At 40.2% G+C, this 23,697-nt stretch overlaps 1 protein-coding gene across 3 annotated transcripts in view; it reads left to right on the top strand.

Annotated features, from left to right (window-relative positions):
* LOC139164568 (nuclear receptor ROR-beta-like) overlaps window positions 1-23,697 on the top strand; it is a 76,724-nt gene that overhangs the window by 19,234 nt on the left and 33,793 nt on the right. The window contains exon 1 of one of the 3 annotated variants that reach the window (XM_070746893.1): window positions 14,706-14,771. The exons of the other annotated variants lie outside the window; for them this stretch is intronic. The gene's annotated coding sequence lies outside the window, so the exon portion shown is untranslated. Of the gene's footprint in view, window positions 1-14,705; window positions 14,772-23,697 lie in introns of those variants that run through there. 3 annotated transcript variants of the gene reach the window in all.

The following is a 23,697-nucleotide window of genomic DNA, read 5'->3' as shown; positions in this document are numbered from 1 at the left end:
TTGAATTGAATTGAATTGAACTTGGCAATTTTAAGATATGTGGACTTCAACTCCCAGAATTCCTTGGGCACCTGCTCCCTAGTCATGCTGGTTGGGGAATTATGGACAGTTCAGACATCTTACCTTATCCTATACTATCTTTGCACAGTGGCTTTGTCTCATTATTCAATTGATCTAAGAGAGCTTCGTGGATGAGTGAGGATTTGAACGTTGGTTTCCCCAGTTTGTTTACATTTCAGTTGCTTCATCCCTGATTGCTTAAATATATTTGATGGGAATTGATATGATCTTTCCCTCCCAGACTAATAAGCAAACTGGAAAATAATTATCCTTTCGATTGCACAGTCCTTTAATATCTACAGCGGGCAGTGTATCTCACTGTACCAAAAATGTGTTTAAAAATCTACATCTTTCCAATTAAAAAAAAAATTAAATGCATATTAGATCAGGTTTGTCAGTATAGATGCACTTTGGGGGGAAACCGATGCTTTAAAACGTGCTCCAATTCAACATTTTATGCAGATTTAATCTTCCGTCTTACAAATTAATATGGGATTGGAACACAGGAGGGAAAATATTTTGGCATCCCTCAAATATTTATTTTGGCACAGTACTCCTGTGCATTGCTATAATTTCCCAACTGGCCTGATTTTAGGGTGCTTGTCCAACTTTATAGGATGTGATAGTTTCTATGTGGAAATATCTAAAACTCACCAAGGATATCAGCATAGAAACATAGAAACATAGAAGTCTGACGGCAGAAAAAGACCTCATGGTCCATCTAGTCTGCCCTTATACTATTTCCTGTATTTTATCTTAGGATGGATATACAGTATGTTTATCCCAGGCATGTTTAAATTCAGTTACTGTGGATTTATCTACCACGTCTGCTGGAAGTTTGTTCCAAGGATCTACTACTCTTTCAGTAAAATAATATTTTCTCATGTTGCTTTTGATCTTTCCCCCAACTAACTTCAGATTGTGTCCCCTTGTTCTTGTGTTCACTTTCCTATTAAAAACACTTCCCTCTTGGACCTTATTTAACCCTTTAATATATTTAAATGTTTCGATCATGTCCCCCCTTTTCCTTCTGTCCTCCAGACTATACAGATTGAGTTCATTAAGTCTTTCCTGATACGTTTTATGCTTAAGACCTTCCACCATTCTTGAAGCCCGTCTTTGGACCGGTTCAATTTTGTCAATATCTTTTTGTAGGTGAGGTCTCCAGAACTGAACACAGTATTCCAAATGTGGTCTCACCAGCGCTCTATATAGCGGGATCATAATCTCCCTGTTCCTGCTTGTTATACCTCTAGCCATGCAGCCAAACATCCTACTTGCTTTCCCTACCGCCTGACTGCACCGTGCATCATAACATGGCTTTGGAAACTGCCAAAGGAGAATCTATGTCTCCCACCCAGCCCAGGGAACATTTACTATCCATTGAAATTAATAAGAAAGAAAAAAAACATTAGTGGCTACACTGCTGTGCAAACGAGAGAGATTTTTGTGGGGTGCTTTGTTCTATCTAAGCTTGGCAGACGTTTTGTTACCCAACTAGGTAACATCATCAGTGGTAAAAGGAGTGGGATTTGCTCTCTTTTTATAGATGAGTACTAACCTGGCTGACTCAAGAATTCTGGGAGTTGAAGTCCATAAGTCTTAAAGGAGCCATAGTTGCCCACAGCTGTCCTACACTTACCGCTGTTGCTTGAAGAACAGGTGGCAATTATGACTAGAAAAGCAGAGGCTTGAACTTGGTTATTTAAATCGATATTTCCCAACCTTGGTAACTTTAACTTCCCCATGCTGGCTGGGGAATTCTAGGAGTTGAAGTCCACTTTTCATACAGCTGTCAAGTTTGAGAAACAGTGATCCAAGTGGCTGCTTTTCAATCCAAAGCTGTGCCCCCACAACATACTAATTCCTGCAGTTGGGCTAGCAAAACGCAATTGCTGTACTTAAATAACAAGCTAGGCCAACAAAATAAACCCTATTACAGCTTATTATGTCAGCCTCATTCATGCAACGTGCTGAGATAATAGCTGGGCTTCTAGGCTGGAGCATGGAGCCCCCTGCTTCTTGGAATGTGTTGTGCAAGTACATTTTTAACTTCTGTGATTCCAGTATGATGTTAATCTGTGCCTAGTTGTCCATTTAGAAAAAAGATGTTAACCTACTTGGATCTTTGGAGATGATATTAGCAAGGCTCTAAGTGTTGTCGCAGTTTTTTGGCACAAAACCAACATTTGTAGCTTTGGCACAATTATTTGAGATCTCAGGGCTATAGGAATTGCTTCATTTTGCAAGAATATGTTGCTTTGTTTTAAGCTACTGTGCACTTCATACTAGCAAGGGCTGCCTTGAATCTATTTTTTTCAAACTTCCAGCAGACATGGTTGGTAAATCCACAGTAACTGAATTGAAACATGCCTGGGATAAACACATATCCATCCTAAGATAAAATACAGGAAATAGTAGAAGGGCAGACTAGATGGACCATGAGGTCTTCTGTTTCTATGTTTCTATTTGTTTGTTTGTTTGTTTGTTTGTTTGTTTATTTAGTTAGTTAGTTAATCCAATACACAATGAGAGTTTTAGTGAGTATATATATATATACACATAGTAAAATACATGATGAAGGTTATAGAAGAGATACTCATAGTAAAATATATCTAAGAAAGAATAGAAAAGAAGATATAGTAATAGAACATATCAATGAAAGAATAGAAGAAGAGATATAGGAATAGAAGAAAGGTATAGGAGATATAGGAGAGCAATAGGACAGGGGACACTTGTACTCGCCCCTTACTGACCTCTTAGGAATCTGGATAGGTCAATGCGATGCCTTTATTAGGGTTGCTCAGGTTTTAAACTTACAGGCTTTTCTTTGTACTTTACTGCTCCAAATGTAGAACCCAGAGCAAAATAATATACCGTATTTTTCGGAGTATAAGGTGCACCTTCCTCCCACCCCTTAAAGAGGGTGGAAATGCCAGTGTGTCTTATACATCAAATACAGCCATTTTTGGTCCTTCGAAGCCCCGGCCCTGCATCCCATTTTTGTGAAAAATAGGGTGTGCAGAGAATTTGGGAGGTTTACAGAGTGCTCCCGGGGGACAGGGAGGACAAAAACATTTTTTTCCTTACTTACCTCTTTATAATCTTGGTGTGTCTTATACATGGGTGCGTCTTGTAATCTGAAAAATACAGTAAGCTAATTTCATTCATCATAGTAAGCCAAGGGTGTCAAACCCAAGGCTCCAAGGGCCACATCTGGTTAGATCCGGCACACGGGGCCACCCTGTAAACAGCAAAGGACTGGCTCGCAGTGCCTCGGACCAGAATATCTCCGGCACCGTCTTCTGCCGCGCAAATCCCAGCGACCGATTAGGTCCCACAGAGTTGGCTTTCTCCGGGTCCCATCGACTAAGCAATGCCCTTTGGTGGGTCCCAGGGGAAGAGCCTTCTCTGTGGCGGCCCCAACTCTCTGGAACCAGCTCCCCCTGGAGATTGGAGCTGCCCCCACCCTCCTTGCCTTCTGTAAACTCCTTAAAACCCACCTTTGCCGCCAGGCATGGGGAAATTGAGATATCTCCCCCGGGCCTATACAATTTATGCATGGTATGTTGTATGTATGTCTGTCCGATTAATAATGGGGTTTTAAAAATGTTTTTAAATTATTAGATTTGTTATGAATTGTTCTATTGCTGTTGTGAGCCGCCCCGAGTCTACGGAGAGACTCTGTCAAACAAACAAACAAACAAAAATTAAATTAAATTAAATTAAATTAAATTAAATTAAATTAAATTAAATTAAATTAAATTAAATTAAATTAAATTAAATTAAATTAAATTAAATTAAATTAAATTAAATTAAATTAAATTAAATTAAATTAAATTAATAAAAACGGAGCGCGGGAAGGCCGTGTGCAGCTCTCCTAAGCTCCGTTTTTGCTGCCTGAAGGTTACAGGAAGCCGTCATGGTTGAAAATGGAGCTCAGGAGGCCATTTTTGGTGGCAGACCTCTCGGGCTGCCATAGGCACCCCAACATGAGTGAGGTCAAGCTGGCCATGCCTGCCCTGGCCACATCCCCCTCCCTGAGATCAAACACAACCCCGATGCAGCCCTCCATAAAAAAAAAATTGACACCCCTGTAGTAAGCCATAGTTCTGTGGTTCGTTGAACAAACTGTAATGGTGGAGTTCACATATTACATTTATTTTATTTATTTATTTATTTTATGGGATTTGTATGCCGCCCTTCTCCGAGGACTCGGGGCGGCTCACAGCATGTACAGAAAAACATTAAATTATGACTCACGAAACCACAGTCGGCTGGATTCATACAGCATAGCAAACTTAATATTAAACAAATCACATTACGGTGTGCAAACTCACTCACAAGCTATACAACCTGGTGTCTCTGATGAGTGGGCAAGGGCAAGTGTTCTGACGTTTGTTCAGCTTTCTGTTGTCCTCCCACACCAACAATCACTCCTGGTTGATCCCATATTTTCTTAATTTCAGTTACCTAATTTCAGAAAGGAGGTATCAGTTTATGCTGCTGATGTGACCTGTGATATAGACTTCTTAGACGTCATTCAACAATCATGTGGTTGGATTTTGATCTTGATGATCTAGAACAAAGGTCTTCAAACTTGACAACTTTAAGACCTGTGGAATGCAACTTGTGGATTGCAACTCCCAGAATCCTCCAGCCAGCTTTGCTGCCTGCAGAATTCTGGGAGTTGAAGTCCACAAGTCTTAAAGTTGCCAAGTGTAAGGACCCTTGATCTAGAACTATCTTCCGCTTGTCCTACCTTAGAACTCATGTCTATGCATTGCTGAGTATTATCTAAGATACAGTTAAACTGCCTCTGACTCAGATAGCTGAAACAGCAAAAAACCTAAAAATAAATCACACCTTTGGCATTTATCCATGCTCAGGAACCATTCTGAAGTTACTTTCAAGGCATGCCAAATTTTAGCCCATGCCATCTTCAATACAAATCAGGATTCACAGTTTTCAGTGCACTCATCTTCTTTAAAATCTAAAGATACCAGGTTCTAGAATATCAATCTAGAAATGCACAGGGCTCTAGAATAGTAATAGAAACATAGAAACATGGAAGACTGACGGCAGAAAAAGACCTCATGGTCCATCTAGTCTGCCCTTATACTATTTCCTGTATTTTATCTTAGGATGGATATATGTTTATCCCAGGCATGTTTAAATTCAGTTACTGTGGATTTATCAACCACGTCTGCTGGAAGTTTGTTCCAAGGATCTACTGCTCTTTCAGTAAAATAATATTTTCTCATGTTGCTTTTGATCTTTCCCCCAACTAACCTCAGATTGTGTCCCCTTGTTCTTGTGTTCACTTTCCTATTAAAAACACTTCCCTCCTGGACCTTATTTAACCCTTTAACATATTTAAATGTTTCCAGCTGAATGGAATATGAATGTTTTAATATTAAGAGTTTTAGAATTGTTTTTACTGTGTTTTAAATAGTTATTCACCGCAAAGACTCCATAAGGAGTTGGGCGGCCTATAATATAATAATAATAATAATAATAATAATAATAATAATAATAATAATAATTTATTAGATTTGTATGCCGCCCCTCTCCGGAGACTCGGGGCGGCTATAAATCTCAATAATAAACAAACAAACAAATAAACAAGTTGAAATGTGGACTTGGTGCATTTTTAAAATGGTTTCTAACATTAAATGTTTGAAATTGTTACATAGATTACCACTGTCTATAAACTGTGGATGGAATGGGGAGAGACGATGGAGGGAGAACGATAAACCAAAAGGCCAAATGCACTAGTTACAACACAGTTCTCTCTCCACTTACCAACGTGTTACTCCACGAGTCTGGTCCTCTTGAATCCCTAATGATGCCCCCCCCAGCTGTGAGCAGGCAGGATTCTAAGTCTTAATTGAGACTTCCTTCCCCTCCCCTGCTCTACCGCATTGATCCGCCACACATTTCTGCAAAGGGTTGTGGGCTGGAGACCTATTTCCCCCAGGATTCCCGCTGGCCAATTAAGCCTGGTGCTCGCGAGGGATAGTTGATTGGAAAGGAAAATGGCGTTTTGCCCACCACCCCCTTTTGCAGAGCAAGCTGAGTTCCTCGTCCTTTCGGGAATTAATGAAACCATGATGAGGTCAAACCTTCTGTTTTGATGGTCTTTTGAAGTCCCTACCAATGTTGTCTTTCCTCTTCCAACTGAGAGCAGGTCATTTCTGCTGTGTGCCTGCTGGTTTGGACCCAGGCCACGATTCAGGGGCTCCAGGACAGAGATATTAAGCTTGACTGCACCCATAATTTACTTCTACCACTATCTTCCACATAGTTTTCTTCCCATTGAAACCTTGGGCTTTGCACAGTCTTCTGGCCCAGCCCGGCCATGTGCTACCCACAGGAGAAGCTTTCAGTTAGTTGTCTTCTGGATGTTGAAGGGCGACAATCCCTAAACTTCTCTTCCACCATGGAAATGAAATAAAATGTAAGGTTTAAAAGATCAATAATTGATACGTTTACCTTTCTAATTGAAATTAGGGTTTTTTTTATTTTATTGATTTATTGATTTATTGATTTGATTTGATTTGATTTGATTTGATTTGTATGCCGCCCCTCTCCGTAGACTCGGGGCGGCTAACAACAATGATAAAAACAGCATGTAACAATCCAATTAATAAAACAACTAAAAACCCTTATTATAGAACCAAACATACACACAAACACACCATGCATAACTTGTAATGGCCTAGGGGGAAGGAATATCTTAACTCCCCCATGCCTGGTGGCATAAGTGAGTCTTGAGTAGTTTATGAAAGAGAGGGAGGGTGGGGGCAGTTCTAATCTCCGGGGGGAGTTGGTTCCAGAGGGCGGGGGCCGCCACAGAGAAGGCTCTTCCCCTGGGGCCCGCCCAACGACATTGTTTATGTCTCTTCTTTGTTCTTATTTCCTTTTCTATTTTTTTTTCTTTCTATGAAATGTACCGTATTTACAGTAAACATAGACAAAAATGTTCTCGATTGATGTAAAAACATATACAACTCCGTATGTGCTTCTGTCAAAAATTGGGATGTAAACCATTCCGTATATGTGGGTTTTTCTTTTATGTTTGTGTGTTTCTATATGTGCGTTTTGTTTTGTAAAATAAAAATAAATAAATAAATAAATTTAATATAATAATAATAATAATAATAATAATAATAATAATATTTTAAAAGGCTAATGACTGTCCCAGCATATTTCTGGGATGAAATAACCTGTCTGATAGATAAAACCTCCGAGATAATGTTCCTAACGGTGAAATAACTTCCATCCATGCTGTGCAATTCAGTGCTTGGATTGCGTGGAAGAAGTTCACCTCTCGTTCCTTTTTTATAGTAAAGATACAAATGACTATTTTCATTCTGAAGCTCTTTATTTCTTTATTTCTTTATTAGATTTCTATGCCACCCTTTTCCTGAGACTCAGCATGTAAATCCAATACTAAAACAACTAAAAAACCCTTATTGTAAAACCATACATACATACAAACAAACATACCATGCATAAATTGTAAAGGCCTAGGGGGAAAGAATATCTCAGTTCTCCCATGCCTAACGGAAGAGGTGGGTTTTAAGGAGCTTACGAAAGGCGAGGAGGGTGGGGGCAATTCTAATCTCCGGGGGGAGTTGGTTCCAGAGGGCCGGGGTCGCCACAGAGAAGGCTCTTCCCCTGGGCCCTCCAAACGACATTGTTTAGTTGACGGGACCCGGAGAAGGCCCACTCTGTGAGTTGTTCCGGATGGGCGGCATAGAAGTCAAATTAATAAAATATACTGTACTCTAAAAAAACCTTAATACTAAGAACATGTAAGAAACTAACTTAACTTCATATTCTAAAACCACCAAATCATTTTAAAAAACCAATTGTCCACATTCATCCTATCTTACCATATAGATTCAATCATAGGCCGGGGTAGATGTTAAGATTCAGTGGACCCAGGCCTGTCTGCAGAGGTACGTTTTTAAAACCATACAGAAGGCTGAGAGGGTAGGGGGAATACAAATCTCCTGGGGGAGTTGATTCCAAAGGGCCGGGGCTGCCACAGAGAAGGCTCTTTCCCTAGGCCCCGCCAGGCGGCATTGTCTAGCTGACAGGACCTGTAAAAAGGCCAACTCTGTGGGACCTGACTGGCCGCTGGGATGCATGAGGCAGAAGATGGTCCTGAAACTAATCTGGTCCAATGCCATGTAGGGTTTTATAGGTTGTAACCAATACTGTACTACTTGTTTCCAAAACAAGTAGCTCCCTCCCATGGAGGAAAGTACCAAGTTTATTTTGACTTCTCCCCCCATCTGGTTGGTTATGACCTTTAAATCCCTACATGGCAGTGGACCAGAGTACCTTCGGAACCGCCTGCTACCGCACGAATCCCAGCGACCAATAAGGTCCCGCAGAGTTGGCCTTCTCCGGGTCCCATCGTCTAAACAATGTCGTTTGGCGGGCCCCAGGGGAAAATCCTTCTCTGTGGCGGCCCCAGCCCTCTGGAATCAGCTCCCCCAGGAGATTAGAACTGCCCCCACCCTTCTTGTCTTCCGTAAATTACTCAAGGCCCATCTATACCGCCAGGCATAGGGGAGTTGAGACACCTTTTCCCCCAGGCTTTTTATATTTTTATATTTATGTTTGGTATGTATGTGCTGTTTGCCTTTCAATATGATAGGGTTTTATATGCTTCTTTTAATATTAGATTTGTTTCGCTATAATATTGTTTTATTACTGTTGTGAGCCGCCCCGAGTCTTCGGAGAGGGGCGGCATACAAATCTAATAAATTGAATTGAATTGAATCCGTTTTATCTAGCAAGGGGCGTGCATAAGTGCTCTTTAGTGCCTTCCGTCCCGTCCTAATGTTTCTCTTTTATTAGTATCATATATATTAATATTATATCTTTGTGTATCACCAATATGTACGTGACAAAACAAATAAATAAATAAATAAAATAAATAAACTATGACTCTTTTATGACTTGGGGACTTCAATTCCCAGAATTCATGAGCCAGCGATGGAATTCTGGGAGTTGAAATCCCCAAATCATAAAAGGTCCCATTGTTCCCCACCCCGTTCGCAGCGGACAGTTGCCATGTTGGACTTTCTGTGGTCCAGCACATGTTGGCTTCCATCTTGGTCAGGAGAGAAAATAAGCCACAACGAGGAGGACCCCCTCTTCCCCTGGGGAGGGGAGTTTTTCCTCCTCACATTAGCAAAAGGCCAGGGTGTGCCCAGATGACACTTCCCTGGGCGGGGCTGAAGGGTTAGTATGTCATGGGCCCCCCACCCTGTTTGTTTATAGGAATACCATTGGGTTGGCACAGGGGGACGGCGGGGAGGAGGCGAAGAAAGCTTGTGAGGATGAGTTGGCAGGCACGCCCTTGGCTGCTTTGCTTAGCTTTGTAGGAATGTGGATCGGCTGCTACAGCTTGTGCCAAGATCTTACCTGGGTGAGGGCGTTGCCTGCTCCCTCTAAACCTTTGGGTGTTGACACCCAGCTCATCTCTTGGCCTTTGGGAAGCTAAAACTTTCCAGCCTTGGATTTAGTAACTTGGCAAAAAAAAAGGAAGGAATGTTGGGGTCTTCCCATTCTGAGTTTACCCAGCAGAGTAGGCTAGATTTAATCCCAGTTGCATCCTTTGAGGTCTAGCATCCGGTGCAAGTTCAACCAAGGTGAATCACAGACCCATTCACTTACAGAAGCCGCCATGATGCAGGGAGATGGTTAGCTTTGATTATTTGTTTAAGAAAGGGATTAGAGAGTAATGTTGAGGCGGAGAACACAACTCGGTGTTTACATGAAATCTTCTGGATGGATTTGCCCTACAGGCTATATACACCAAGCTAAAAATGGAATTGAGTACGCGGTATTTCAACATAATCCAGACATTACATGAAGATATCTTGTGGTTTATTTCTTTGGGCCTAGCATGCTGCGGCATCAATCGTTGTAGTTTGTGAACCTGGATTTGGGTTTAGTGTACTGTGTGAATCCAGCCTATGTGTTGGACTTGGAAGATGTGGGTCAGTCCCCCTATCCAGTGAAGGGCTGCAAATTTACCACATTGTGGGCGTGACTTATTTTGTGGGTGTGGCTTGCCGGCCATGTGACCAGGTGGCCATTTGACTTGGAGTAGCTTAAAGATCATGTGAGTAGCGTAAAGAATAGAATAGAATTTTTTATTGGCCAAGTGTGATTGGACACACAAGGAATTTGTCTTGGTGCATATGCTCTCAACGTACATAAAATAAAATATACATTTGTCAAGAATCATGTGGTACAACACTTAATGACTGTCATAGGGGTCAAATAAGCAATGAAGAAGCAATATTAATAAAAATCTTAGGATATACGCAACAAGTTACAGTCATACAGTCAACATGGGAGGAAATGGGTGATAGGAATGATGAGAAAAACTAGTAGAATAGAAGTGCAGATTTAGTAGAAAGTCTGACAGTGTTGAGGGAATTATTTGTTTAGTAGAGTGATGGCATTCGGGGAAAAACTGTTCTTGTGTCTAGTTGTCTTGGTGTGCAGTGCTCTGTAGCGACGTTTTGAGGGTAGGATTTGAAACAATTTGTGTCCAGGATGTGAGGGGTCAGTAAATATTTTACCCACCCTCTTTTTGACTGGTGCAGTATACAGGTCCTCAATGGAAGGCAGATTGGCAGCAATTGTTTTTTCTGCAATTCTGATTATCCTCTGAAGTCTGTGTCGGTCCTGTTGGGTTGCAGCACCAAACCAGACAGTTGTAGAGGTGCAGATGACAGACTCAATGATTCCTCTGTAGAACTGAATCAGCAGCTCCTTGGGCAGTTTGAGCTTCCTGAGCTGGCGCAGAAAGAACATTCTTTGTTGTGCTTTTTTGATGATGTTTTTGATGTTAGGTGACCATTTTAGGTCTTGAGATATGATAGTACCTAGAAATTTGAAAGTATCTACTGTTGATACTGTGTTGTCTAGTATTGTGAGAGGTGGAAGGGTGGAAGGGTTTCTCTTAAAGTCTACCACCATTTCTACGGTGGCCAACTTGACGTCACTCGCGTCAAGGGTTTGGGTTAGGGTGCCTGGCCTTTCCTCACCTCAAAGAGATACAATTTCCCTGTCTATTTACTATTACAAAACATCCAAAATATACTACAGGATTTTAGCTTGTAGTTTTTAATTAATTAGATTTGTTGTACGCATTGTTTTATATTGTGTCTTATGAGCCGCCCTGAGTCTTTGGAGAAGGGTGGCGTACAAATTTAATAAATAATACTACTACTACTACTACTACTACTACTAATACTACTACTACTACTACTACTACTACTACTAATAATAATAATAATAATAATAATAATAATACTTTCTCTGGAAGTCAGCCACAAGGTTCAACTTTTTGATGCAAAGCAAAGGAACAATTTGATTTGAAGTTAACTTTCCTCACTATTGCGATGAATCTGGTCACTATTTTCTTACTTTGTGACCCAAAATGTTAACCTCAAAAGGCATTCCTGAAAAACCACATTTCAATACTAAGACGTAATTTCAATATATGTTGATCTTCTTTCTAATAGCAAACATTTATTCTGAATGGCTGAGGCATTGAGAAGCTATTTTCGGTTCATGTGGAAATCCAATGACACCCTTATAGGGGGAAGTTGTATCTTGAAGTGGACAAGGGGAAATAGGTCTTCATTTTCATGCCCACGTGGTTATTGGCAGTATGAGGTATCAAATGAGGTATGAGGTTATTGGCAGTATGAGGCTCGACTACTGTAACGCTCTCTACATGGGGCTACCTTTGAAAAGTGTTCGGAAACTTCAGATCGTGCAGAATGCAGCTGCGAGAGCAATCATGGGCTTTCCCAAATATGCCCATGTTACACCAACACTCCGCAGTCTGCATTGGTTGCCGATCAGATTCCGGTCACAATTCAAAGTGTTAGTTATGACCTATAAAGCCTTTCATGGCATCGGACCAGAATATCTCTGGGACCGCCTTCTGCCACACGAATCCCAGCGACCGGTTAGGTCCCACAGAATTGGCCTTCTCTGGGTCCCGTCAACTAAACAATGTCATTTGGCGGGACCCAGGAGAAGAGCCTTCTCTGTGGCGGCCCCGACCCTCTGGAACCAGCTCCCCCCAGATATCAGAGTTGCCCCCACCCTCCTTGCCTTTCGCAAGCTCCTTAAAACCCACCTCTGTCGTCAGGCATGGGGGAATTGAAAATTTTTTCTCCCTTCCCCCTAGGCTTATAGAATTTATACATGGTATGCTTGTTGGTATGATTGGTCTCTTAAATTGGGGTTTTTTAGATTACTTTTTAATATTACATTTGTTACATTGTTTTCTTCATTGTTGTTAGCCGCCCCGAGTCTTCGGAGAGGGGCGGCATACAAATCTAAATAAACTAAACTAAACTAAACTAAATGCTTTTCGGGGCAGGGGTGAAATGCTCCCAATTCGCTCAGTTGGAGACAAAGGCCTCCAACGCTGGTCACATTGGTCAAACGACTTCCAATGTTGGTCAACACTGGTCAGAAGCTGCCATTTGAGTTTTTTTACCCTCTGCGCATGCACGGAACGCCCGGGTGGATAGGCGGAACCTCACACTGCCTTCGCAACCAGCTCTCTGATGACTGACAGGCCTGAGCGAACCATTTCACCCCTGTTTCAGGCCCATTAACATGAGAAGAATCTGCCCAGTTAAATTGAGGATCCTCCTTGCTTATGGTTATGTTTCCAAGAAAGCTTGACAAAGGTGCAAGGATGACAACCCTCCCCTATTATTTACTTTTATCCCATGAATATGGAGGATTCATAGTTTAGCTTCCTTTAAAAACACATAAAAAACATTTGAAGCGGTTTCATTTGGTGTGAAGCCACATAATTATAACATGAAGGGAAGGGAGTAGCCTGTTGTCTCCTGGCTGTATTCATACAGGGTAATAAAATGGGCATTAGGCCAGGATAAACGTGGTTGGTGTAAACTACATTTTTCAGACTTGGCAATCTTAAAATGTATGGACTTCAAATGCTAGAATTCTCCAGCCACCTATGTTGGCTGGGCAATTTATTTTATTTTATTTATTTTATTTATTTTATTTTATTTTATTTTATTTATTTTATTTATTTTATTTATTTTATTTATTTTATTTATTTTATTTATTTTATTTATTTATTTTATTTTATTTTATTATTATTACTTTTTTTGTTTTATTTTATTTTATTTTATTATTAGTTAGTTAGTTATTTTGCCAGAACATATACAAGATAGCAGGTATTGGTATAAACATAAACATGAACAAAGTAAATACAGTAGTCCCTCGCTATACCGCGCTTCACCTACTGCGGCTTCACTTCATCGCGGGTTTCTGAGGAAGTCGATCGTCAGATTTAAACAGCCCGCCGAACTCGATCAGCAGGTTTTTTAAAAAAAATAAATAATCTAAAATTGTAAATACAGTACTGTATTTAAATACTGTATCTAAAATAAATACTGTGTGGGAAGGGTTTATAAACACTTAAAACAATGAAAACTTACCAACAATTACAATATAAATACTTAAATAAGTACTACCAGTCGATAAATTCCTAATCGCGGATTTCACCTATCGTGGCCAGGTCTGGAACGTAACACCAGCGATAGGTGAGGGACTACTGTACAGATAAATGAGGGCAATTCTGGGAATTGAAGTCCATACATCTTAAAATTGCTAAGTTTCAAAACCATTGGTGTAAATCTTGGTTAGCTGTGGGGGGACTTAGCGTTTCATATGGATTAAACCTATTTACTTAGTATAGAAACATAGATATTAACAGCGGAAAAAGACCTCATGGTCCATCTAGTCTGCCCTTATACTATTTCCTGCATTTTATCTTAGGATGCATATATGTTTACCCCATGCATGTTTAAATTCAGTTACTCTGGATTTACCAACCACGGCTGCTGGAAGTTTGTTCCAAGCATCTTCTACTCTTTCAGTAAAATAATATTTTCTCACGTTGCTTCTGATCTTTCCCCCAACTAACCTCAGATTGTGCTCCCTTGTTCTTGTGTATGGAGAATAATTTGATTTCCCAAGAGGGGCTCATAAACTCCGTATTTGAAAGTATTTTTTCTGGATCACGATTGGACATATATTGGTCCAGAAAGGTTTCATTTAGCCGGAATTGTTCATAGACATCTTTTTCCTTTTCTTCCCAACTGTCTGTTTCTTTTTCAGTATTTTTTTAATTTATTATTTTATTCGATTTTATTTGATTCCGTTTCTCTGAGCCTGAGCTTTTTTGAGCCCTCTCCAATTGTAAAACAGAAATCCTTCCTGCGGGACTTGGGCCTCGCAAGGGTTAAATTCAGTGAATGCTTTCGTTACACAAGCACCTTGTTAAATTCTATTAGAAGCGGAAAGTATGTCAGTAGGACGGCAGTGACTTCAGCGCTGGGCACAAGCTTGACGGACAGGCGCGGCAGCCAATGGCACCCGCCTCTGAGTCAATCCACAGGCTCGGCAGTCCAATAAGCAAGCGTAACCCAACCCAACCAGGCTTTCTTCCTCCCGAGCCAGCTTTGTACGTCACCAATGTTTAGCAGATGGTGGTTATATAACCCCATGTGGTTTCAGCCAGCCAGCTGTGCCAATAATAATAACAACAACTACTACTACGACAACGACAGGCGAGGAGCTTTCCCGGGAGATTGGGCAACAGGCATTTCAAAGTGGGAGAAGCAGCAAATGCCTTTATATTTAATTGCCCTGGTTCTTTTGTTTCTTCGGAGCTCTCTTCCTTTTCTTTCTCCTGGTGGGAGGAGACGGCGAGAAAGAAGAGAGGGAAAATTGGTTAAAAAAATAAAATTGCAATGTGACCCAGAAAGGCATGCTATTTGCAGGTCTCTCACACAATGCAATGATAGATGCTGTTACCTAGTTTGGTAATGAAATATCTGCAAGAAAACAGTCATGCTCAAAGAGAACTAACAACCATTTGGGAGAAAGATTAGAAGCAATGTGAGAAAATATTATTTTACTGAAAGAGTAGTAGATGCTTGGAACAAACTTCTAGCAGACGTGGTTGATAAATCCACAGTAACTGAATTTAAACATGCCTGGGATAAACATATATCCATCCTAAGATAAAATACAGGAAAGAGTATAAAAACCCACCTCTGCCGCCAGGCATGGGGAAATTGATTCCCCTGGGCCGTCCCGTTTTATGTATGGTTTGTTTGGGATGTATGGTTGTTTTTAAATCAAGGGTTTTAACTGTTTTGTTTTTAATCATTGGATTTGTATTGTTTATTGTTGTGAGCTGCTCCGAGTCTTCGGAGAAGGGTGGCATACAAATCAAATCAAACAAACAAACAAACAAACAGACAGATAAATAAATAAATAAATACAGACTAGATGGACCATGAGGTCTTTTTCTGCTGTCAATCTTCTATGTTTCTAACCCCTCATTTCCCAAAGTCTCCACTAACACCAAAGTTCAGACGCATCAATGCTCTTCTTATCCCACTATTTTAAAGTCCAGTTTTTGTTTCTATAGCATGTCACAGTAGCTCACATAATTCCGATCTTGGTAGGAATAGACACATCCCAACATCCGAATATTTTTTCCATTGCTCTACCGCGGGCGTATCTGTGATATATTTTTGACTGCTTGTTCCTTTAGTTTTATTTGATCCTAAAAGACAGGAGCTACTGTACCTACCACTTCAGTATCTTCATTGCCAGTTCTAAGACTTGTGGTTGTACCTATTGCAGACAGGATAGTAGAATTAACAGAGGGGGAAAAGAGAGGAGGCTTATGTATATATATCAACAACAGCTGGTCTCAGGACATAACTGTAATACAAAAATTCTATGATGAAAACTTGGAGTCCTGACTTATCAACTGCAAACTCTTTTATTCCCCTCAAGTGTTTACCGGTACTTCATTTCTATTAATTGTGGTTTATATCCCGCCACAAGCCTATGTAAACAAGGTTTTACGAACTCTAGCTGATCAGATTATGGAGCCTTAAGCCAAATATCCAGATTCACTGGCCATTATTCTAGGTGATTTTAACAAAGGTAACTTAAGGAAAGAGCTTCCAAAATATTTTCAGCATGTCAATTGTCCCACGACAGGTAAGAATACTTTAGATCACTGCTATACAACACTAAAAGATGCTTATTGGTCCTTACCACGAGCAGCTGCGGGCCACTTTGACGGCAACCTGTTGCTTGTATCCTTACGACTTATATTAATATTGATTGTTCTCCAGTTGCTTATTGTACCCTGTGACAATCATTAAGTGTTGTAGCTCATGATTCTTGACAAATTTATCTTTTCTTTTATGAACATTTAGAGCATGTGCACCAAAGACAAATTCCTTGTGTGTCCAATCACATTTTGCCAATAAAGAATTCTATTCAATTCAATTCACTTCTATTCTACTCTACTCTACTCTTTTCTATTCTCATTAGCTTGCTCTTCCTAGTATTTAATTTTTGTTGCATTTTTCCACTCTGCTCCTTTATTTTTATTACCAGAAAAAATACTTGCAAATCCTTTGCATTTTTGATAGCAGAGATGGCCATATTTTTTCCAGAAACATCACATAACAGCTGGGGTGGTATCATAACTATAGGCACATTGCTGTTCTTCATGCAGACTTACCACGTCAACATGCTGTGAACACACTCTGACACCTCTAATCTCTAAAGAACGATAGAGATCACCTAGAGATAAATACCTAAAGTCTTAGAGTTCAAAATTATTTGGAAGGAAAATTACATTGATAAAGACAAACAGGCAGAGGTGGGATTCACATAATTTACCTACCGGTTTGCCCAGCATTGAAAATGCAAGTGTGCATGTACTATCAAAGCACATGGGCATGCATGAGTATGGCTTCAAAATGTTTCTAAATAGGACAGCATAGCACCAGAGCCCACCCACAGGTTGCTACTACCAGTTCGCCCAAACCAGTCCAAACCGGCTGAATGCAGAGGATACTTCTTCATACAAGTATCCTCGATTTGCAATCACAACTGAGGCCAGAACTTCCGTTGCTAAATGGTGAGGTTGTTAAGTATGTCATCATGTTATCGTGCCTGATTTTACAAAGTTTTTTTGCCATGGTCATTAAGGAAATGGGAGTTTTTAAGTAAATTCCATTTCTCCCATTGATTTTTCTGATCAGGGACTGGCTGGAAAAGTCATAAAAGTCATGTCATATTTATGGGACCATCTCCTGCCACATACCTCCCAGAGATCTATAAGAACACACAGAGTGGGCCTCCTCCGGGTCCCGTCGACCAAGCAATGCAGATTGGCGGGGCCATGACGGGAGGGCCTTCTCTGTTGTTGCCCCAGTCCTATGGAACCAACTCCCCCCCCCCAAGGTCCATACTGCTCCCACCCTGTTGGCTTTTCATAAGGCTACTAAGACCTGGTTTGCCGGCAGGCCTGAGACCCATGAATTTAACAACTGTCATGGCCATTTGTATGAATGTTATACAGTGTTCCCTCGATGTTCGTGGGGGATGCGTTCCGAGACCGCCCGCGAAAGTCGAATTTCCGCGAAGTAGAGATGCAGAAGTAAATACACTATTTTTGGCTATGAACAGTATCACAAACCTTCCCTTAACACTTTAAACCCCTAAAGTGCAATTTCCCATTCCCTTAGCAACCATTTAGATCATTACTCACCATGTTTATTTATTAAAGTTTATTTTAAAAAATATTTATTAAAGGCAGATGAAAGTTTGGCGATGACATATAACATTATCAGGCAGGAAAAAACGTGGTATAGGGAAAAAAACCGCAAAGTATTTTTTAATTAATATTTTTGAAAAACCGTGGTATAGACTTTCCACGAAGTTCGAACCCGCGAAAATCGAGGGAACACTGTATATGCATGTTAATGGGACTATGGTTTTGTGGTCTGCGGAGAGGGGCAGCATACAAATCTAATAAATTATTATTATTATTATTATTATGTCAATACAACACAGCAAACAAGATCACTATGCTGGATTTCATATTTCATCACCAGTCGGGCGCTTCCCAAGCACCTAGGACTGCGTGATGTAGCGGCGAATTATGTTTGCCGATCCCAGTAAAGCGGCCTTTTGCAATTGACAGATGGAGATTTTGTCAATTCGGATGGTTTTCAAATGTCCGCTGAGATCCTTTGGCACTGCGCCCAGCGTGCCAAGTACCACAGGGACCACTTTCACGGGCTTATGCCAGAGTCATTGCAGCTCGATTTTTAGATCTTCATATTTCACTAATTTCTCTAGCTGCTTCTCCTCAATTCTGCTGTCCCCTGGGAATGCGATGTCGATGATCCATACTTTCTTTTTCTCCACAATCAGGATGTCTGGTGTGTTAGGTTTCAGAATTCGGTCAGTCTGAAGTCCCACAGTAGTTTTGCTTGGTCATTTTCGACCACTTTTTCGGGCTTATGATCCCACCAGTTCTTTGCCACTGGCAAATGGTAGTTCCGGCACAAGTTCCAGTGGATCGTCTGTGCCACAGCATCATGTCTATGCTTGTAGTCAGTCTGTGCGATCTTTTTGCAGCAGCTGAGTATGTGATTGATTGTTTCATCTGATTATTATTATTATTATTATTATTATTATTATTATTATTATTATATAGTTTAGTTGCTATATTTGATTTTTTTTTACTGCCTTTGTAATTTTTATATTGTTGTAAGCCACCCTGAGTCCTTCGAGATTGGACAGCATAGAAGTCAAACAAACAAACAAACAAACAATAAAATAAATAAAATAAATAAAATAAAATAAATAATAAAATAAAATAAAATAAAATAGCAATCGCAAATGCCAGATTGCTGCAACCATCATAAATACATGGAAAAAGACCATTTATAAACCCCTTTTTTTAGTTTCCTCGTAACTTTGAATGGTCGCTAAACAAATGGCTGTAAGATGAGAACTATCTCTATGTGGCCATCCTGTACCAAGAGCTATTCCAAGCAGAGGGTGTGCTTGCCATATTAAAGTACATAAATTTTTCTCCATCTCCCGCCTTTGCAGTGAGGGTTTGCTCTCTACCCAATTATTGCTGGGAGCTTAGCATAGTGCTAAGTGGAGTCATTTTGCAAAAAGGTAATATGAGAACATTCCATACTGGAGAATCTTCTAATTTCCATCCATCCTAGGAAATTAAAAACTGGAAACGGGCACAAAAGGAGATTTAGTACTTTACAGGATTGTAATTTTCTGCCGAAGGGACGGTCAGAAGTTACTTATATTTTATAAATTTAGGGGTTTTTTAAAAAAAAAAAATCCTCTTCTTTGCCCCTCTTTCCTTTCTTTTCTTTACAATTGTCTTTCAGTTTATGTTTTTTTTTAATTTATTTATTTTGTCCAATACATAATACACATTGAAGAGAATAGATATGTAATAATATAAATAAAGAAAAGAATAGAAGAAAAGATATAAAAGTATAGGTGAACATATTTGAAAGGAAGAAAAGATAAATGAGATAAGGAGAGACAATTGGACAGGGGACGGAAGGCACATTGGTGCACTTATGCACACCCTTTACTGACCTCTAAGGAACCTGGAGAGGTCAATCGTGGAGAGTCTAAGGGAAAAATGTTGGGGGTTAGGGGTTGACACTACTGAGTCAGGTAATGCGTTCCACGCTTTGACAACTCGGTTGCTGAAGTCATATTTTTTACAGTCAAATTTGGAGCGGTTAATATTAAGTTTGAATCTGTTGCGTGCTCTTGTGTTGTTCCGGTTGAAGCTGAAGTAGTCATTGACAGGTAGAACGTTGCAGCATATGATCTTGTGGGCAATACTTAGATCGTGTTTTAGGCGATAATTATAAATGAATAATAATAATAAGCCACTCAAGCCTTTGTGAAATTAGAGGTTAGAATCATGAAAAGGGTTACTATTTGGGAGGGCCCGTATTAAATCCCACAGACTGGCTAAAGCAGAGGTCTTCAAACTTGGCAACTTTAAGACTTGTGGATTTCAACTCCCAGAATTCTCCAGCTAGCAGAGCTAACTGGAGAATTATTATTATTATTATTAATATTAATATTAATATTAATATTATTATTATTTATTAGATTTGTATGCCACCCCTCTCTATAGACTCGGGGCGGCTCACAACAATAACAAGAACAATGTAAGAACAAATCTAATAATTTAAAAAATGCTAAAAAAACCATTATTAAAAGCAAACATACACACAAACATACCATGTATAAACTGTATAGGCCCAGGGGAGATGTCTCAGTTCCCCCATGCCTGACGGCAGAGATGGGTCTTAAGAGCTTAGGCAAGGAGGGTGGGGCAGTTCTAATCTCAGGGGGGAACTGGTTCCAAAGGGTCGGGGCCGCCACAGAGAAGGCTCTTCTCCTGGGTCCCGCCAAACAACATTGTTTAGTCGACGGGACCCGGAGAAGGCCTACTCTGTGGGACCTAACCAGTCGCTGGGATTCGTGCGGCAGAAGGCGGTCCCGGAGGTATTCTGGTCCGATGCCATGAAGGGCTTTATAGGTCATAACCAACACTTTGAATTGTGACCAGAAACTGATCGGCAACCAATGCAGACTGCGGAGTGTTGGTGTAACATGGACATACCTTGGGAAGCCCATGATTGCTCTCGCAAATTCTAGGAGTTGAAGCCCACAAGTCTTTTAAGCTGCCAAGTTTGGGGACCCCTAGGCCAGGGGTTGGCAGCCTTAGACATTTGGACCCGTTTCCCACAGAAAATAAAACACCGGGAGCCACAAAACTCTTCTCATATTTCCTGAGCAGCCACAAAACTAGCATATATAGTTGAATTAAAGATTCTGTTTTCTTCTGAAACTTTTATTTTCTTGGATTTATCCATAGTTGGCTTACTGTGGGTTGGAAAGCCTAATAAATCGCACGTTGGTGGGTGTCACACATTGGCAGTTGTGATGCATATTTCGAGCAACAGGGAGCCCCAGCAGAGGGATGAAACAGCGACCTGCGGCTTCAGAGCCCCGGATTGCTGACCCCTGCCCTAGGCTAAAGCTTGCCCGAATCAGGAGTGGGTACTCTTTCCCAATGCAATTTGGAGATGATGGAATTTGCTCCTGGGATTTTCTGCATTGAGAGTATTTTTGCTGTAGTCTTTCCTCTCAAAGTAAAGTAGGATTCTAATCCTCATGGTTTTAAAATTGAGAATAGATTTAAGCGGCAACAGAAGAAGCTGCTGTTGAGACTGGGTCAGATCCTTGCCCCAACTTGGCCTGTCTTATCTGTACTATCACAAGGCATCTGGAGGCTACAGACTTTTCCAACATTATCTGAAGCTGCCAAATACTGTATATATATATATATTTGTACGCAATGCTGTATGCTATTCCAGGATAGAATAATCAGACCCTAGACCCCTGGCTGACAACTGTAGTATGTCTTGCTGTGTGAATGCGAATAAATGATTTTAAATGTTATTTTAGAGTTTTTTAGATTTTAGAGTTTTTATTTTAGAGTTTTAGAGATTTTAGAGTTTTTAAAGCTTTTTAGCGATATTCATTGGATTTTTAAAATATGTACAATGTATGTTGTTTGATATGTTGTGAGCTGCCCCGAGTCCTTGGAGAGGGGCGGCATACAAATCGAAATGATGATGATGATGATGATGATGATGATAATAATAATAATAAATTAATAATAATAATAATAATAATAATAATAATAGATCCCTGGATAACAAGTGTAGTATGTCTTGCTGTGTGAATGTGAATAAATGATTTTAAATGTTATTAGAGCTTTTAAAGCTTTTTAGCGATATTAATTGGATTTTTAAAATATGTACATTGTATGTTGTTTGATATGTTGTGAGCTGCCCCGAGTCCTCGAAGAGGGGCGGCATACAAATCTAAATGATGATAATAATAATAATAATAATAATAATAATAATAATAATAATGGTAATAATAATAATAATAATAATAATAATAAACAACCCCTGGATGACAAGTGTAGTATGTCTTGCTGTGTAAATGTGAATAAATGATTTTAAATGTTATTATTTAAAGCGTTTTAGTGATATTAATTGGATTTTTAAAATATGTACATTGTATGTTGTTTGATATGTTGTGAGCTGCCCCGAGTCCTCGAAGAGGGGCGGCATACAAATCCAAATAATAATAATAACATGACAACCAACAAGCTCGAGCGAACCAGAAGCATTTCATCCCTGGTTTGGATTGCAATAAATGTTTAATTCTCCAAAGTACCTGAGAATAGAACAAGAAGCAATGGGTGGAAACTAAACAGGGAGAGAAGCAACTTAGAACTACGGAGAAATTTCCTGATAGTTAGAACAATTGATCAGTGGCACAGCTTGCCTCCAGAACTTGTGAATGCTCCAACACTGGAAGTTTTAAGCAGATGTTGGGTAACCATTTGTCTGAAGTAGTGTAGGGTTTCCTGCCTAAGCAGGGGGTCGATCTAGAACAGGGGCAGGAAAAGTTGGCTCTTCTATGACATGTGGACGTCAGCTCCCAGAATTCCTGAGCTAGCATAGAAGAACCAACTTTGCCTACCGCTGGCATAGTTCCCTCTAAGCTGAGCAGTGAGCAATCGCTCACTTAAAAATCATCATCAACTCAGAGTTTTTCAAACCTGCCCAGAAGCCGGGAGGGAAAGAGTGAGAGGGAAGGAGAGAGAGAGGAAGAGAGAGAAACAGATAGAAAAAAGAGAGGAAGGAAAAGAGAAAGAAAAAGAATGGGAGTAAGGAAGAGAGAAAGAAAATCAAAATCTAGTTTGAAACTAGCTCAACTATTTAAGTGGCATTTTGATATTGATAGAGTTGCCCTATTATGAGCTCACTGTTATAGACACACAGTACAGTATTTTATTTTGAAATTCTCTGAGGCAAAACAGGGTGGGTTTTTTATTTGTTTGTTTGTTTGTTTGTTTGTTTGTTTATTATTTCTGTGCCGCCCAGTCCCGAAGGGACTGCCGCTCAGACACTATACGTTTCCGCCCACCCCTCCAAAAAATTAGAGGGAACACTGACCGCTGGTCTAGATCTCCAAAGTCCCTTCCAACTCTGTTGTTGTTGTTGTTGTTGTTGTTGTTAATAAATAAATAAGAGGGGCAGGGTTTTTTTCTGGCTACTCAATCAGTGCCTGCACTCAATTCATTCAAATATTTAAGTAAAATTAACATGTAAACATAAACGAGAGGATAATGGAGCATCTTTATGCTAAGGTTGAATCTATTCTCCAGCAGAGGCAAGGATTATACAAACCGGAGAGCATAGCAAATAGTGAGTAGTGTTTTTCAGATGGGTTAAAGTTGTCTTACATGGGTAGGGGCAATGAGTGTGCCAGAATTGGCAGAAATCTCATCAGATGGGGAAAACATATGAAGTGTTTATGGGGAACATTGGTTGCCTCATTTTTTATGGTGCCTGTTGTGTTGCTCAATTCTTCCTTCAGCTTAAATGACAGACAGGAGACTTCAACAGGTTCCTGTTTACACATAGAGGAAGATTTAAATGGCTGAAGGTAGTTGTGTTTGTTACCTTAATGGTGCCACCTGTAAAATGGGTACAGTTTGCCCCCCCCCCCCTCCATTCTCTACAAAACCTAAAGCTGGATCAGCACGGGAACAAAGAAAGCCAT

This window comes from Erythrolamprus reginae, chromosome 1 (assembly GCF_031021105.1).
Source record: "Erythrolamprus reginae isolate rEryReg1 chromosome 1, rEryReg1.hap1, whole genome shotgun sequence".
In the NCBI taxonomy this organism is placed as follows: domain Eukaryota; kingdom Metazoa; phylum Chordata; class Lepidosauria; order Squamata; family Dipsadidae; genus Erythrolamprus; species Erythrolamprus reginae.
This window is presented reverse-complemented; position numbering and strand designations above follow the sequence as displayed.